Source organism: Rhinolophus sinicus, linkage group LG10, assembly GCF_036562045.2.
Source record: "Rhinolophus sinicus isolate RSC01 linkage group LG10, ASM3656204v1, whole genome shotgun sequence".
NCBI classification, from domain to species: domain Eukaryota; kingdom Metazoa; phylum Chordata; class Mammalia; order Chiroptera; family Rhinolophidae; genus Rhinolophus; species Rhinolophus sinicus.
Genome location: NC_133759.1, coordinates 71,039,405 through 71,055,280, shown reverse-complemented (window position 1 = coordinate 71,055,280; position 15,876 = coordinate 71,039,405). Strand labels below are relative to the sequence as shown.

Here is a 15,876-nt window from a genome sequence, read left to right as displayed (position 1 = left end):
GATCGGGGGAGGGGCCTGAAGAAGTGTGGTGGAGTGGGACCGGAGATCCTCCCCCTCCTCCGCACTATAGTTGACATTTCCACACCTATTTCAGGAACTGCCGTCCGGTCAGTGTCTCATTATTTAGAAGAACTTTCCTAACTGCACATCAGTAAAGGGATAGTGACAAGTCACTGCATGCACATTCACACAGTGGAACATGCTTTAGCTGTCAACAGGAATCCTCTTCAAGCTGTGTTCTTAAGTGAAAAAAGCACGGTACTGAACAGTGTGTAGAGTATACTACCATCTGTTTAAAAAGAATGAGAGGATGTTAAGTGTATTTGATGTTTTTATAATCCTGAGTTTACTTATATAAAATAAGGATAATAGTTCCTATCTCAGAAGGTTTTGTGAAATTAGAGTTAATATTATGCAAAGCGATTAGAATGTTGCTTAGCACGTAGATAGAAGGTTCAGCTACCCATTATGATCACCGTGGCCATCTGTCTCTGGCAGAATGCTATGCCGTAGGAGCAGAGGGTCTCTGGGAAGGCTCAGGGCCCGGGATAGAAAGGATACTTTTTCGTATATGATATTCTATATCTTTTGAATTTTGAACCAAATCAACGTTACCTTAAAGGGAAAAAAAACTTTCTAAATGCCATAATTAATTCAACACTTTCAGAGTTGTGCACTACGCCTGCTCCGTGAAGAAAATATCTCGAAATCTGTTTTCTTGGGTTCCCAATGTAAGAGCAGGGGCTCAGACTGTGTTTGTGGTATTAATTTTACTTGAGAGAATCGTATCCGGGATGTAGATAGAAATTTATTAGTAAAGACTTGTGCGATAGAAATAATGCTTTTTAAAAATATGTCCTTTCATTAAAAAAAAAAAAAAAAAAAAACTGCGGAGGAAGTTATAGGGTCGTAATTCTTGTTCAGAATCCCCAGTGAGTGCCGGCGCTGTGTGATGCCAGGGCTGGGCACACAGAATTTTCCCCCTGCCTCGTGGGGAAACTCCAAGTGGACCTGTGCTTTCTAGGGGTGTGGTGCCAAAACTTCGTGGGTGAACTATAGTAGGCTATTCCAGGAGTGCGGCGAAGTGCGGCACAGTTCAGCCGGCCGGCGTAAGGAGCCCACAGTCCCACTGCAACAGGGTTTGCCCAGCCCCGGCATTCGGAGCTATGTGTAGATTCAGGGTGGTGTCAGTCAATCTTTAGCTGCAACGGTTTCCGTAGTGTAGTGGTTATCACGTTCGCCTCACACGCGAAAGGTCCCCGGTTCGAAACCGGGCGGAAACAAGCTTTTTGGCCTAGTTTTCAGTTCTTCAGTCGCTTCCTCATCCCACCATCCGGAGAGGTGGTCCTCACAAGGAGGGAAGGGCGTGTGTATGTCTCGATATCTCTGTTTCGGGGAATCAGATAGAGAAGTGGGACGGCAGCAGAGCCGCGCTCACAGCCGACCCTTCATAAGTACTGGTAATGTAAATGCGGTCTTGAACCGCAGCTAATCTTTTGCTCTTCCCCTCAAATTCCTCTCGGCCATCTTTCCCACGTCGAGGGGCCTAGTGACTAGGACAAAGCAGGCGCACAACGGGCGCTCCGTAATACTTGTAGAATCAATCGTTTCTTAAAGTGTGCCCATATTACTGTGTATGAATCTTTGTCTGAGACAGAATAGAAGTACTCAGGGAGTTGCCCGACTAGCTCAGTCGGTAGAGCATGAGACTCTTAATCTCAGGGTCGTGGGTTCGAGCCCCACGTTGGGCGATGGTCATTTTGAGAAATGAACTTTTGACACAAAGGCATCTCCTGTGCTCTTCCTTCCTTTGGTTAAGGAAAGCGTCAGAGCTAGACAGGTGATTGCCAATAGCTGAACTACAGGACTCCTTGTTGGAATGCACCCAGCCCAAGGGCAGGAGTGAGGGGAACAAATTCCTGCCATTGCACTTGCTAAAATCCACCTACTACTGCCCAATGATGAGGCGTCTTCTTTTTACCTGACAACCCTCCCGGGTGCCCCCACGAGTTGCACTGGACAGGTAGCTTCCCAAAGCTGTGATGGGACTGCAAATCCGTCCTGAACGTTCGTGAGTGTCCAAACCGTAGCTCTGATGTGGTAGCACCTTAGTGTAGGTGGAGGTCAGGATTCTGCGCTCTCACCGCCACTGCCTGATTCTGATGTTGGGTAAAGAAAGAAATGCCTTTTGTGATGTGCGACCCTCATCTTCAGTGTGTTTTCTTTATGCTCAATTTTTAAGCCGTCGATCTTTTGCTAAATGTTGCCCCACACATTCCAGCCTCTACATTCCCCCCACACATAAAGGAATGTAAAAACATCCTTTGTTTTGTAACACCCTAACAGAAACATCCTCAGTTTACCGATCTTGTCACGAAATTTTTCCTTAACTTCAGTTGAAATTCATTCCTCTTATTGATTGTTTCTTTAGTCCTAAAAATTCAGCCCATTTTCTATTTTCCAGCTGGAGAAGTCTCCCCACATACACAGCAGACCCTAAGAGAATTCTGCTGATCATATAAAGCTGGTTTATTAACCTTGCTAAGCTAGCATTGCCTTCAGTCTCAGAAGTGTGTGGAAGCAGGGGAGTTCTGAGGAATTGGTCAGAGTTTGTAAAATAGACAGTTGCTAATTCAGTCCTGGCTCATGCGTCTCTGGGGAGTTATTGTCGCCAAGGTCTTATCTTGGACCATATGGACCTAACAAGCTGGTGTTGGAAGAGTGTGAACTTTGACATTTCTTCTTGCACAAATGCTTGTGGATTTGTTTGCAAATTGTAGTTTCAGGGTTTGTTTGTTTTATTTTTTCCACCATCGTGACTGGGAAACATTGCCAAAAAAATGCTGCTTTCTCATTAAAAGGAAAACAAAGTGGACAGATTTCTCTTCCCTTTCTCCCAACAAACTGAGGGCTCCTGGGAGCTTTTTGCTACAATTCCTGCTTTTCTCTCCTCCACAGATGCCACTGCAGCCTCGCCCGCCAGGCTCGGTTTGAAATCCCCCTCTGAGTAAGTGACCTACACTGCTCTTGGCACAGAGGAGTCAATGTTATCAGTTCAGATGTTCAGGAAAAGCATGGGACCCTGGTAAGATCTTTGGTCTTTATCAAGAGTGGTAATGAAAGGCCGCAGAAGCAAAGGGACTCGCTCTCATTTGTATTTTAGAGAGATCCTTCAGAAATGATGAGCACGAGGTGTGAGGGAAGGGAGGCTCTGTCAGGGAGAGGGGCTGGAAGGGCAGATGTAGTCCAGACAAAAGGTGGCTGGTGCAGGGGTGAGGCAGCAGCCCGTGAAGGACCTGTATGCATGGTTTGTACTCTTGCCCGGAGAGGGGCTCCCAGATTTCTGCTTTAGATGAGAGGAGAAAGAAGTACAGTTGCCCCCCTTTATCCTTGGTTTTTAGTCAACCATGGTCCCAAAATAGTAAATGGAAAATTCCACAAATAAATAATTCATAAGTTTTAAATTGTTAGCCATTCTGAGTAGCATGATGAAATCTCATGCCATCTCAATCCCTCCAACCCAAGACATGAATCGTCCCTTTATCCAGGGTATCCATGCTGTATATGCTCGTTAGTCAGTTAGTAGCCATCTGGATTACCAGACTGCATGGTGGGGTATCTCAGTGCTTGTGTTCAAGTCTCCTTTATTTTACTTAATAATGGCCCCAAAGGGCAAGAGTAGTGATGCTGGCAATTCAGATATGCCACAGAGAAGATGTAAAGTGCTTCCTTTAAGTGAAAAGGTATGTATGTATAGAAAAAAAACATATATGGGATTTGGTACTATCCTGGTTTCAGGCATCCACTGACGGTCTTGGAACATACCCCCCCTTGGATAAGGGGGGACTACTATAATGAGTTCAATCAGTTAGAGGTTAGGAGATGTCTAAAAGGACATGGCCAAGACACATGAATCAGAAGTTTGGACAAAGCTGTCATTGTTGGAGCCACAGATGTGGGAATAGAGGGTGTCAAGCTGTAGATGGAGAAGAAGTCGGAAGAGAAGGAAAGCCAGCAACCAAGATTCCACAGAGGCCAAGGGAGTCAAAATGTACAAAAAGGGAGAGACAGATTGGTAGAATCCAATTATGGCCTAGTAAGGGAAAGCGGTAAAACATCCATGGGTTGGGCCACCTGCAAGTCCCTGTTAACCTTGAACTAGACTTGGACAAGAAGGGCCTCCTGCTCTGGGCTCTCTGGTGGAGAGGGGCTCCCAGGTCACAGACATATCAAGGGTCCTTTGGTAGGACTCAGCCTTGGTTCCAATTCCTGGCTCCGTAGGTCTACAGGAATCAGCGTTGGCGATGGAAAAACATTTTGCAATACTAAACCATTGATACTACTCTTAAATTTGTACATGTGTAGGTAAAAATATAACATGCATTAAACCTCATCCCAATTCTGGACATTAAATGCTAGAATTGATGAGTTTTATTTTCATAAAATATTTAAAATATTTAATTACATTTTTAAAATTTAATAGTTTTCAGCTTTATTTAAATATCATTGACTTAAAATCTGATATTCATTAACTTCAATCTCCCCTTTATTTTTAATAGATAATTGTGCATAATTTATAAGAAATATATAATTATTTTGAAAGCATATGTAAAAATTTTTTCCATGTATGAAACGGTAAAGAGAATTTGATTTACCACTATGATGTTTTATTTATTTGACTTTCAAGTTAGGCAGAAGCGCTGTGAAAGAAGGATAGAAAACCAGTCAGGGTAGAAAAATCTAGACCTGCTCGTGGTGGTGTCTGTCCTGTGGAGGTGTTGCAATCGCTGTCCGCGGGGGGGCGGGAGCGGCCGGGTTACTGCTTAACCATCCAGTCCCCAGCAGTCCGTTGGCAGAGCTAGCTACTTTCCCCGCTATGCTGACTGTAATTACCCCGTCCCCCGTGCCCTGTTTCTTTTCCTTTCTACATCCTTTGTCTACTATTTCCCCAACCCCGCGTTTCCTCACTTTATATGTTGTGTCAGTTTCAGTAGCCTCACCCATAAACAGGATTGTTAGGTTCCTCTGAAGGAACCAGGAGGATTGTTAGGTTCCTCTGAAGGAGGCACCTACCACAGGACACAGTCACACCACGTGCTCTTGATGGTGTGTATATTGCTCCGGCTCCTATCTGCTTGTGAACACTTTTCCCTGGCCTTACTTTCATCATACATTTCCAACTCATTCTTGCACTTTTTAATATTTCATTTGTCATTGTGTGGCATTCCCGCCTTTCTGTTGCTTTTTAATTGGTCATGATTGTAAGTCCTTTGAAAGCAGTTTCTAATGACATAGGCCACCTTCTTTGCACCACAGACCTAGAGACGTGGAGTATCCTGGTTAAGTGAACTGGTATTGGATTGGAAAAGACAGGAGAGGCAGGCGCCGATGACGGAGCTGGATGCATGGTTTGTACCCTCACCAGAAGAGGGGCTCCCAGATTTCTGCTTTAGATGAGAGGAGAAAGAAGTACAGTAGCCCCCCTTTATCCATGGTTTTTAGTCAACTATGGTCCCAAAATAGTAAATGGAAAATTCCACAAATAAATAATTCATAAGTTTTAAATTGTCCGCCATTCTGAGAAGCACTGATAAAACTATAGTACGGATAAAGCTATAATAAAATACACACACATCTGTACACATAAACACTCCAATGACAAATGACTGATGCACACAAATTCATTAATTAGAAACTCTTTTGAGGTGTATAAAGAAAAGTCTCAGTCATCTGTTTTCACCCAGTTTCAAAGCAGGGACCTTTCATGTGTTAGGCAACCGTGATAACCACTACACTATGGAAACAGATTCCTCCTGGTAGCCTTCCCTGATTCTTACAAGATTCATAATCCTAGTCATTGCTCACATCTGCCACTTCCCCCTGTCAGGTCAGCCTTTAGAACTGTCCGCCCCAGAATATAAATTCCCCGGTATCCCCGGGTAATAAATTTTGTCAAACTGCAGAGTGTGACCCGTTTGTGGGCCGTGAAAACAGTCACGTCCAGCAATTAAAAAAAAAAAAAAAGTTCCAATTCCTGGCTCCCTAGGTCTACAGGAATCAGCCTTGGCGATAGAAAAACATTTTGCAATATTAAACCATTGATACTACTCTTAAATTTGCACATATGTAGATAAACATATAACGTGCATTAAACCTCATCCCAATTCTGGATTGATGAGTTTCATTTTCATAAAATACTTAAAAGGTTTAATTACATTTTTAAAATTTAATAAAGTTTTCAGCTTTATTTAAATATCATTGACTTAAAATTTGATATTCATTAACTTCAATTTCCCCTTTATTTTTAATAGATAATTTTGCATAATTTATAAAAAACAATTATTTTGAAAGCATATGTAAATTTTTTCCTTTTTTTACCTATTTATATTTTAATTTACATTTTGACGAAAATATATTCAAATATTATATACTTTGAATGCATTTTGCTGGTTTAATCCTTTAGCTCATAGCTATCAATCTAGCACAAATCATGTGAAAATTTAAGCTCTACAGTTGTTTCCCTAGAAAAAATAGAAATAATGGGCAAGGTTAACAAGTCTTAAGCCTTCGAAGCTACATTGTACCTTCCCTCCTGCAAGGCCTGCTGCTTTTGGTAATTAGGGGACAAGAATAACAATGAGGGACTCTATAGTTTCCTGCTCTGGTGTGGCAGGGTTGTGCCCTGAGGGTCCTGGTAAAAGGATTACTCTGACATTCCAAGAGTAGGTTATCTTACATGCAAAACGACAGTAATAGACAGTCTCACTTAAGGTAAAGATTGCCCTTTGCCAAGGAAGCTACAGGCCAAGGATGTGACTACCAGCCATGACCTGCTTTTAGTTAGGAATTTTTATGTTCAGACCATCCTATGTGGTTAATTTTGGTGTCTTGAGTTTGTGGGGCCTGCTATACAGGCCTCCCCTGAGCTTGTCAGGTTTAGTATGTGGCCCGTTTTTTGTCCACAGCATTAACTGCAAACCAAAAGAAATATGACTCACACAAGCCTGTTGCCCAGCCCAACTAGTGCTTTCGGGTTAATTGTGTTTTGGATTTGTTTACTGTCTCCACAAGGAAGACGATGAGAATTCTTAATATTAGTTGAGGCACAGATCAAAATCCACCAGAAGAGTGACAGGACTGAGGGAAGGTCCTGGCCTCCCAGAGTCCTGGGGCCACCAACGAGATCAGCTTGGAGAGTGGTCAGGAGATACTCTGGCAATCCACAGCCTGGGGTGGGGGGAACTGTGCTGATTCATTTCAAACCAGTCAGTAAAACATGAGGTAAACAAAAGAAATTGGGTCAGCAGGGGAACCTGGAGAATTCTTCCAAGTGGGGTCCGGAATTCTTCACTCTTCACTCCTCTTAATCTCTTAAATTCCATGGCTGGGCCATGGCCTTCCTTGTTGGGTGAATGCATCTTTAAATTCTGGGAAGGTATGCAAATAAGTAGATAGAGCAATGATAAAGAAATGGGCCTGACATTGATTTTTAGTATACAAGGTTGGAAAATTAAGTTCGTGAACTCATCCTAGAAAAAGTGCTACATACATACCTCATTGTTGAAAATCACTACAGTCACCTTCGAAGTACTCCCCTTGGAAAGCTATGCACCAATGCCAGCACATAGTCTATTCTTCAAAGCAATTTTGGAACCCTTTTTCTAGAATGGCCATTAGAGCTGTCGTCGTATTAATCTTGATGTCCTGAATGTCATCAAAATGTCTTCCTTTCAATATTTCCTTTATCTTCAGGTAAAGAAAGAAGTCATTGGGGGCCAGATCAGGTGAGTAGGGAGGGTGTTCCATAGTTACTTGTTTACTGGCTAAAAAATCCCTCACAGACAGTGCTGTGTGAGCTGGTGCATTGTCGTGATGCAAGAGCCAAGAATTGTTGGTGAAAAGGTCGGGTCGTCTAAATTTTTCACGCAGACTTTTCAGCACTTCCAAATAGTAAACTTGGTTAACTGTTCGTCCAGTTGGTACAAATTCATAAGGAATAATCCCTCTGATATCAAAAAAGGTTAGCAACATTGTTGCAACAAGTTCACGAACTTAATTGTCACACCTATGTGTAAGATGGGAATTAACATAAAAATAAAAGGGCCTTTTAAGTGTGAAAGGTAACAAGCATTTATTGAGATCAATAGTAATAACTATTCTGGAAGCATTGATTCAGATAGAAACCCAATTAGTGTTCCCATTAGGAGACAGAGGCAATGGATATTTATGAGAAGGAGGAGGGGAGCAATTACATCAATAGAAGGAAGGCATTTCTGATGAGGCAGAAGAGGGTTAATAAGGGTGGGGGGCAAGCCTTAATGTTCATTCCATTCTAATTGCATTATAATTAGGCTAGAGTTCAACTAATGGACTTTGGCAATTCCCGCAAGTGTAAAGAACCAATTAATACCAGTTGGGTTTTATCAACTTTTTATGAGGGTTTAGGCATTTTAGATTTGTTTCTAGGGGATGAGCCTGGGCGCTTCCTGGGGAGGGGATGCAGGCTTGGGCAGTCCTTCTTCAGGTACACTTTTATTAGGCCATGGCCCAGCCATGGAACTTAGAGATTAAGAGGAGTGAAGAGTGAAGAATTCCGGACCCCACTTGGAAGAATTCTCCAGGTTCCCCTGCTGACCCAATTTCTTTTGTTTACCTCATGTTTTACTGACTGGTTTGAAATGAATCAGCACAGTTCCCCCCACCCCAGGCTGTGGATTGCCAGAGTATCTCCTGACCACTCTCCAAGCTGATCTCGTTGGTGGCCCCAGGACTCTGGGAGGCCAGGACCTTCCCTCAGTCCTGTCACTCTTCTGGTGGATTTTGATCTGTGCCTCAACTAATATTAAGAATTCTCATCGTCTTCCTTGTGGAGACAGTAAACAAATCCAAAACACAATTAACCCGAAAGCACTAGTTGGGCTGGGCAACAGGCTTGTGTGAGTCATATTTCTTTTGGTTTGCAGTTAATGCTGTGGACAAAAAACGGGCCACATACTAAACCTGACAAGCTCAGGGGAGGCCTGTATAGCAGGCCCCACAAACTCAAGACACCAAAATTAACCACATAGGATGGTCTGAACATAAAAATTCCTAACTAAAAGCAGGTCATGGCTGGTAGTCACATCCTTGGCCTGTAGCTTCCTTGGCAAAGGGCAATCTTTACCTTAAGTGAGACTGTCTATTACTGTCGTTTTGCATGTAAGATAACCTACTCTTGGAATGTCAGAGTAATCCTTTTTCCAGGACCCTCAGGGCACAACCCTGCCACACCAGAGCAGGAAACTATAGAGTCCCTCATTGTTATTCTTGTCCCCTAATTATCATCTGTATGTGCTGTATAATGCTAACTATTAACTATCCTGTGCTCACCACTGTAAAAGAAGTATTTATCTCTCCAATATACTTTTCATCCAATCTCAGAGATTTCCCTGCTTTGCATTCTCCCACCCCCCCTTAATCTACCACCAATGGATTTCATGTAACCCTCCTCCTTTGATTCTAACGTATAAAATAAGTTGCAAAACCGCCGTTTTCCAGAGCATTTTCTCAATCTGTTCAGATTTTGCTTCCCAGCAATTGTTGTCATTTAGGCTCAAACAAACCCTTATAGATTTTCTCTTAAGCTGGATGTTTTTTCATCGACAATGCTAACTTGTGATTATGACTTTATATCTTTTCTAGACTTGTCTTGTTTCAATTAGTGCTATTATTCTCTTTTTGATGCTGAAATTGTAGCTGCTTGTCAATGGGAACCCCTTTACACTTTGTCCTTTTGTAACAGTGTCCCTATATCTTCTATTTTTAAAATTTAAACCTCTGATGTAATTCGATTTGCAAATGGTTTGGCTTGAGACTTTTTGAAAAAAGTTTTATTTCCCTTTCTTTGCTTTCCTCTCCTCCCCCCCAAACATTGATGATTATTTACTGTGCATTTACTATGCATACCAGGTCCAAGGATTCTGTTTACTTCTGACCAGTGTGTACACCTGGCCAGGTAACTTGGGAGGTTTTTTGTGTGCATCTGTGTGGGGTTCACTCCTGACCCTGGGGCAGAATAGTCTCTAGGAAGCGCCTTTTCCTGAAGTTGCCTGGCCAACTTCCTTTGTTTTGCCTGTCCTTGTGTGTCTATAAAACCTTTTGGCAACATTAGGAGAAAAAGGCAGTCTTTGTGACAGGGAGTCCATTGTCTTCCCTTAATGCTGGCATTTTGGAATAAACCTGCGTTTCTTTCTACCAACCTCACATCTTGAGTTTTGAGTGTTGACTTTAGTGTGGCGAGCAGTGGGACCTTTACACTGTAGCACTTTCAGCATTGCCCTGACAATTTGAAAGCATCTTTTGTTTCCTGGCAGCAACTCACACTCCGAGCTCGCTATAATTTTTCCTGCCCAAGGATGCAGGGGAATGTTCAGGGAGCTCGAATTTTTTTTCAGTGAAGAGTAAAAGAAAAGATGGTGCCAGGGTCTTGCATGGGCTGACGGTCCCTGGCTCCTCCACTCACGAGTTACCTTAGGGAAATAGTTTAAAGGATGTGAGTTCACATTGAAGGTTCTATTTAATTGTAGCTTTGCTAGATCATTACTTTTTTTTTCAAATAAACATTACAAATCATTGTTCCCTAAAAGTGTGCACCTAAATTTTTAATCTCTCATTAAAAAGTAATTGTATTACTTTTTGTTATATTTTTAAACATTTTTATTAGGAAATTAGAGTGAATGGTATTCTGAAACCCCAAGTAGCCATCACCCAGCTGCAACAATTTTCTCCTTTCCACCATTCCTGTTTCATCTCTACCACTTCCCACCCCACTCACTCTTTTCTTGATGATCCTCAGATTTCACAGACTATCCTTCTACGGTCTACTGACATCCCCCTTCTGCTCTGGTACTCTGCAGACCTTTGAGGTGTAGGAAATAATACAGTATAGGTAGTACGAATTGGGCTCTTACTATGGACTAGGCATGATTCTTGGTGCTGGGCATACATTTGATAGGGTAGGTAGATATGAGATAAAAAAGACATAGGCAGTCAGGGACAGGACCACGGTGGAGGACATCAAGGCCCAGGAAAACAGTTTTAAAGTGAGATGGGAAAAATTGTGGGCAGTCAGGGATGGAACCATGGTGGAGGACATCAAGGCCAAAGAAAAGTTTCAAAGCAGCTGACAGAAAAATGTGACGGGAACTGGACAGGAGGGGCTACCACATCAAACTGCAGAGTCAGCCAGGACAACAGCCCAGGTACAGGGGGGCCAATCAGCTGCTAAACAACTTACAGATTGCAGACTCAAGGATATATAGTCCCCGGCGCAGCTTAGCCTGTGGGGCATTCCATTTTCGGATCTCCCAGTCTCTCTGGAGAGCTTTTCTTTTGCATTTTACAATAAAACTGTGTGCTGCTGCTTAAATTTGCCTCTCCGATCTGAAGCGACTGAGAAATCACGATCTCGGGAACACACCAGTTACCAGTGATGCAGGAATATTTCTCTGTGAGTCCCCAGATGATGTAGGGGACTTTTGAGTGAGTGAGTGCTGGGATCCTGTCTCGTGAAGCCAAAGAATGGAAACACGGACCCAGGAGAGGCAAAGAGTTTTAAAAAGAGGATAGTTTATTGAAAGCAAAGGGTCAGAGCTCCCGAGTGGGAGGGGGTCCTGAATGGGGGTGCCCCATGACTGAGGCAAAAATTCTTTTATACCTTCCCTTGCCTGCTTGGGGAAGGGGGCTGGAGCCTTCTAATGGAATTCATCTATCAGGTTTGTCGTGTTTGCCCATCCTGAAGGGATTAACGAAATAACCTATTCCTATCTATCAGATCTGCTCTTTTGTCTGGCCAAAAGGGATTTGAGATAACTTATTAACCTCAAGGCATGTTTTTATATCTTTGTCTTGGAGTGAAGGAGGCTTTCCAGAACCTGGAGTTTAAAGATATGGCTGTCTTTTGTTTATTCCACCAGGGACCTCCATGTCTACCTAACGACATGCTAACCTGTCTCACCAGGATCCTATATCAGATCGATAGAAATAAACAGGAGGAGAGACCTAGCCCCGGTTAGAAAGCCCCTTGCTGCTGCTCCTACTTGGGTCAAGACCCCTTGCAGCTGCCCTCTCTCAGGGCACCAATGCTTTACTAGCCCAGCAGGACTCCAGGTTCACACATGCCCCTGAGTCAAAGAAATGTGTTGTTAAAAGCCAGAGAAGGAAGGAAGACATCCCGCTTATCAGAATATACATCCTACTTGTCAGGACCATTTTAGTGAGCTGCTCGAACAAATCACAAAAAGAAAATTGACAGAAACTACCTTGAGAACCAAAAGGGAAGACTGGGCACCTCAGCAGGGAGAAAGATAAGGAGAAGGGAGAGGGGGAGGCAATTCTACCCATAGTAAAAGTCTCCTTACAATGTAGAGGTCTTTCCCCGTCTTGGGATCAGTCCGCTCCACATCTTGGATCCGCCTTTACTAATAATAAACTTCTTACTATCCTATACTTGCACAAAAGTCTGTCTCTTGACTGAATTCTTTCCCTCAAGAAGACAAGAACCTAGGAAAATCACCACAGCCCAGAAACATAATGACTCATTTGCATCCTTGCAACAAACCTAAAGTATTCCAGTACTAACAGGAAACTTCATCCATTTATTCATTATGCAGTGAGAGATACTCCCTCCTGTTTACCTTAATTGCCTGATAGGCAATTAAAATAAACACATAGAGAAGTAATCTCAGAAAGTGATAAAGTCTGTGAAAAAATTAGAGAGGGTGATCTGATAAAGTGGCAGTCAAGTGTCTGATAAAGAGGACAACATTAGAGAGAGATGGGCCAGGAAAGATGCATCAGAAGAGGTGACACTGAGCTGAGTCAGGAAGATAAGAAAGAGCCAGCCTTCCAAAGATACTAGGGAACAAGACTTGGGAAGAGGGAGCAGAATAGGAGGGGGTTGGTGGGTTCAAGGACAGAGGCAAGACCAAGGGCTTGGAGGGTAAGGAGTCACAGCTATACCTCCTTGGCCCTGCATCCTGATGACTCATCTGCACCATTTGCTGTTTCTGTTCGCAAGTGGATAGAAAAGTGAGTGGAGGACACTGGATGGATCTGCAGTCTTAGAGGACTCCTAGGCTAATGAGGAACACAGTAGGACCTCAATGCAGAGTTTTTAAGAACATATGGATGAGCACATAGGTTCATAGGTTCATTCAGAAGACTGCAATTAAACAATACACTGGGTTTTCTAAGTGCTGTGGGTTAGCGGTTACAGGAGGGAGGGAGTCTGCAGCAGAAATGGAGGTTTAGATACCTGCTCTGCATTCCAGTGGTGTGACCTAACCAGTGAGTCCCTCTCCTCCCACTAAATGAGGGATCAGATAGATAAGTCTGTAATTGCCATTTGAAACGTCTAAGAGAATATCACCAATGGCTTTAGATGTTCCAGATAACTCCTTAATTCATGAAAGAACCAGTGGAAGGGATTGTTCCTGTTCTTTCAAAAATTGCTAGTTATAAGAAATCATTTATAAGTTGAATTTAAAAGCTTAAGAATAACTAGGCTTTAACATTGTGCATGGAAAAGGGGCCACATATTAAATCTGACAAGCTCAGGAGACTGAAAATAACCACATAGGATGATGTGAACATAAAAATTCCTAACTAAGGTGTGCTACGATGGGAAGTCACATCCTTGGCCTGGAGCTTCCTTGACAAAGGTCAATCTTTACCTTAAGTGAGCCTATCTGTCTTTTTGCATCTAAGATAACATACCCTTGGAATGTCAGAGTAATCCCTTTCCCGATCCCCCCAGGGGGCACCACCCACCTCACCAGAGCAGGAAACTACAAAATCCCATATTGTTATTTTGTTCCCCAAATATTATCTCTATGTGCTGTAAAATGCTATTAACTATCCTGTACCCACCAATGTAAAAGAAGTGTGTATCTCTCCATTTTGCTTTTTATCCAATCCCAGGATTTCCCTGCTTTGCTTTCTCCCACCCCCTTAATCTACCACCAATGGATTTCATGTTAACCTTTATCCTTTGATTCTCATGTATAAAATAATTTGCAAAATGGCCGTTTTCCGGAGCATTTTCTCAATCCGTTGAGACTGCTTCCCAGCAATTTTCGTCAGTTTTGCTCAAATAAACTCTTATAAGCTTTCTCTGAGGCTGGATGTTTTTTCATCGACAACATTTACAACTATAATGTGTTGCATGTTAATCACAAACAAAAGTATGCATTCTTTTCCACATTCAAAAGCCTCCCCTTTGCCCTTAGACACTAAACCACTTAATTGACAGCAGAGAGGGTTTCCCAAAATATCCAGTGACTTTAAGCCAGTTGGTCCTGACACAGAATGGAGGAGCAGGTCATTTGGGGTCATCTTTTTGGCCACTGTTCCTTTTGCAGGCAGTCCTCCAGAATTAGGTTGCTCTGGCTGACATTTTGTCTTCCTCCTTACCCAAAATTCACACCACCCAGGACACCAGCATGTGACTGAGACTTGTCTTTTATCTGGGGGACTTGCACCCTTAAACCCATGTGATATGATATAAATGGCAATGAAATAACGGGGTGAGCATTTGATGTCAGTTGAACCATCTAGTCTGATGCTACACAGACCCTGGGAGAATGACCTGGGCAAGTCTAGTAAAAGGAAACCAGTGACTGTTAAAGAAAGAGCGGATACCGGAGTATTTTTATAGACTCATTAGAAAATAGGCATGAATATATTAAACTTGGGGATAATTTTCAAGTGAGGTTTTTAAATGAAAATATTCAAGTGGATGGTTGATTAATAATTTATATATAAATTACATATCATTGTAAGACCACTTCACAAACTACAGGCATATTTGTATATACTCCATGACACCAACCAAATAGAAAATCATATACAAATTGCATTTCTTATATATGGTTGGATTCTTCCTGTCCAAGAGAGAAAATTTGCAGAGTAAGAAATAACTGTGTAGGTATTTCCAATGATGCTGTGGCTTTGCAAGTGAAGAAAACATGATGGCCTCTCTAGAAACAGAACTGAAAATAGAAATGATAATATTTTCCTATAGAATTGGATTACAGACCATAAATGAGAGTGACACTGTGATCTCCACAATCTTTTGTCTGAGTATGCTCCTGTGAGGGACAAAAAGAGGGTTCCTCTCCCTTGCCAGATGGTGTCCTGCAGACCCTGTAATGGATATTACCTTCTGGACCAGCAGTAAGGAACCCTGGTAAATTTAACAGTTGAGGCAGGGGTGGGGATGGGGATTAGGGGTGTCACATGTGTAGCTTTTTTGCTGACATAACCCATTGCGACCAAAACAGTGGAGAAACAGGCAATCTCATTCATGGCTGGTGAAAGGAAATATCAGCCTGTAGGATCCACAGCTGGGTGATTTGCCAATTTCTATAAAATTACAATAGCATATATGCCTTGACCCAGTAATCTCACTTCTGGGAATTTGTCCCACAGATATGAGTGCACAAGTGCAAAACGACTGCTACATGCTTATTAACTGCAGCATTAATTGTGATAACAAGAGATGAAACCGTAGATGATGTGTTAAATAAACCGTGTTTCACCTACAGAGGAATAGTACGCAGCTGCAAAAAGAGACTGAGAAAATTTTCTCTGTCTTGAGATTGAAAGATCTTCAAAATATAAGAGTTGTAATTATATTTTTGTGTAAAATAGAGGAAAATAAAATTACTTTTTCATCAAAAAACTCTGGAAGAATATGTACACAGATACACAAGTTGTTACCTAAGAAGGAACAGTGGAAGTTAGATGCTTTTCACTGAATATTTTTTTAGATGGTTCAGTTTTTGAGCAATATTAGTGTACCTACTCAAAAGATGTGTTAAAAACACATTTTGTGGT

General features: G+C 42.2%; 2 non-coding genes across 2 annotated transcripts; both read left to right on the top strand.

Annotated features, from left to right (window-relative positions):
• The first annotated feature begins 1,210 nt into the window (after positions 1-1,210).
• On the top strand, positions 1,211-1,283 carry TRNAV-CAC (transfer RNA valine (anticodon CAC)). Its single transcript has one exon. It is a non-coding gene; the product is annotated as a tRNA-Val (tRNA).
• A 395-nt stretch (positions 1,284-1,678) lies between these two features.
• TRNAK-CUU (transfer RNA lysine (anticodon CUU)) lies at positions 1,679-1,751 on the top strand. Its single transcript has one exon. It is a non-coding gene; the product is annotated as a tRNA-Lys (tRNA).
• The last annotated feature ends 14,125 nt before the right edge of the window (positions 1,752-15,876 follow it).